Source organism: Cyprinodon variegatus, unplaced genomic scaffold, assembly GCF_000732505.1.
Source record: "Cyprinodon variegatus isolate N-32 unplaced genomic scaffold, C_variegatus-1.0 Scaffold274, whole genome shotgun sequence".
Taxonomy (NCBI): Eukaryota; Metazoa; Chordata; class Actinopteri; order Cyprinodontiformes; family Cyprinodontidae; genus Cyprinodon; species Cyprinodon variegatus.
Genome location: NW_015150727.1, coordinates 671996 through 674566, shown reverse-complemented (window position 1 = coordinate 674566; position 2571 = coordinate 671996).

Below are 2571 nucleotides of genomic sequence, written 5' to 3'. Positions count from 1 at the left end.
AGACCCTTTAATTCAGTGGTAGGGTGAAGTCAGCGATAAAAAATATGCATGCAAAGGAGATGGCCAGTGGCTGGAAGTTGGAGGGGAGCAGGCTGCCATTCGGCTTGTGTTTTGAATGGCTGCTACTGTGTATGTAAACTGAATTGAAATTGAATTAAATATTTCTCAAAGAAAGTCTATTGTCACAACTGATCATGGATCCCTTTATTGACCGGAAACTGAGGGGTGGTGGAGAGTTTGAACAATTGTTCCTGGGCGGTGTTCTGTCAGACCAGCATGCCTATAGTCAATCACATGCACAAGACACCAGATTTTCTTTTTTCCCTTTAGTTTATGCCTTTAGTTTTATATTAAAAAAAGACTTTAAAATACCTCGACGGACGTGTATCCGTGTCATGCCCAACTTTATTTTTCATACTAAACTAAAGGCATAAACTAAACAGATAAATGGGTATTGACTATGGGTATGCTGGTCTGACTGGGTATGCTCATCTGACAAAACAGCGGTAATCTCACTTCAGTGAGTGAGATTGGGAGCTGGCTGTGTGTTTCCTGGACAGTGCCGCCTTTTACAGTTGCCTTCTGTATCTCTGCTTCTGTCTCCTTGAACCCCAGTCGGCCTCAGCAGATGGTCGCTCACACTGAGCCTGGTTCTGCTGGAGGTTTCTTCCTCTAAAGGGAGTTTTTCCCCTCCACTGTAACTACACGCATGCTTAGTGTGGGGGATTGCCTTCGAGTCAATGAGTTGATGCAATCAACTGGTTTTCCTTGACAATAAATTCTTGAAACTTGAAACTAGAAAACTTTGAATCAATCTGACTGGATGATCTGGTGAACTGGAAAGTGCTTTGGGATGACGTGTTGTGAATTGGTGCTATAGAAATGAACTGAATTGAATTGAATTAGCAGAAACATAACCCAGTATCATAAAGACCAAGGAACACATGAGAGAGTTCAGCAATAAAATGCTGCTAAAGAAGATGTAAAAATGTCTATGTACGGTGGCCCAAAAGTGTAAACCACATCAACAAAGAATACAAATGTAAAAAAACCACAGGTTCAAAAACACAATGAAGTCTACATCGACTCGAACCCTAATCTGGATCGAAACATTTCCAAACACTGTCTGCAACTCATTTTCTTTTCCTGAGTATCAAAAAATGAGACCAAATTAAGAATAATAAACAGAAACCAACAAAGTTGTTCACAAAACCTTCTTTTTGATTAGAAACATTTTCAAGGCTTCATTATTCAACTGCATTTTTAGCTTTTTAAATATCCATTTACGAAACATTTTCTTTGCAAACAATTTTTCGTTATTTGCCTTAGTTTTCTGTAACATTGCAAGTATGTGCGATAAAACTCAAAAGTCAAATCAGAATATCCTGTCAATATTCTCTATTGTGATCTTTTCTTAAATCTAAAGCAAATCTTTAATGAAAAAAGAAAAAAAGCACATGCATTAAATTTACATATTTTAATTTACATTATTTTGTCAATGAAAACAATCAAATGTGTGAATAAAATTAATAATTTACAGAAACTCTGGAAACCATATCGCCCAAAGAGATCTCCTAGCTCCTTTATGATTTGGACCTTAAGTTTTACCATCCTCGGGGCGGTGGGGAAAGGGTTAAGTTCGCCACGCTTTCTACAGCAAATTCAGTCCCCAGCCTGGCCGTTGAAGGTTCGAGTCCCGGCCTATTGACCTTTCCTGCAGGCCTTCCCCTCTCTTTAGTCCCAGTTCCTGTCTGCCTCCTTTCAAAAATAACAAAAGAAAGACCATTAGAGCCTGAAGAAAGATTTACAACTCAAGAGACATCATTGGACAATGTAATATATTAAAATTTATGAATTGTTGTACACTGTATGGATAATATATAAATCTCAAAACAAATATGAAGTCTCATTTCATGAGAATGTCACTTGGTCTTAAAGCTAAAATGTCTCACCAATAGGATTTAATGACTCTGTAGCCCTCTGTATTATCTTTATAGTACAAATGGGAAAAAAGTAATATAGAGAATAAAACAAAAGTGCAGCAAGCAGGAGAGTAAGATCACATAGATTACAGTATAAAGGTTTTTATACACACCAAAAAGGTGTCTACAAAAGCAAAGTGAGTAATGTGCTAGTTATTAAGATATTGTAATAGACAAGTAGTTAAATACCTGAAGAAGGATCTGATTGGCCCCAGAGGTATTTCTCATTGTTCATTACCAAGCCCTAATGGAAAGCTATTTTTAGCCAGTGGTGGAAATGTGACAGATGGGCTGCTCCCCTCAGAGCTCTGATCTCAGTATGATGGAGGAAATTCAGTAAAACGTGAAAAACAAAATACATCTTTAGAATATATTTATAACTTTGTCAACACTAAACATACCCTGTTCCAACCATCCATCTATCCATCCATTCATGATGTCATCCATCCATCCATCCAAAATTCATCCATCCATCCATCCATCCATTCATGATGTCATCCATCCATCCATCCAAAATTCATCCATCCATCCATCCATCCATTCATGATGTCATCCATCCATCCATCCAAAATTCATCCATCCATCCATC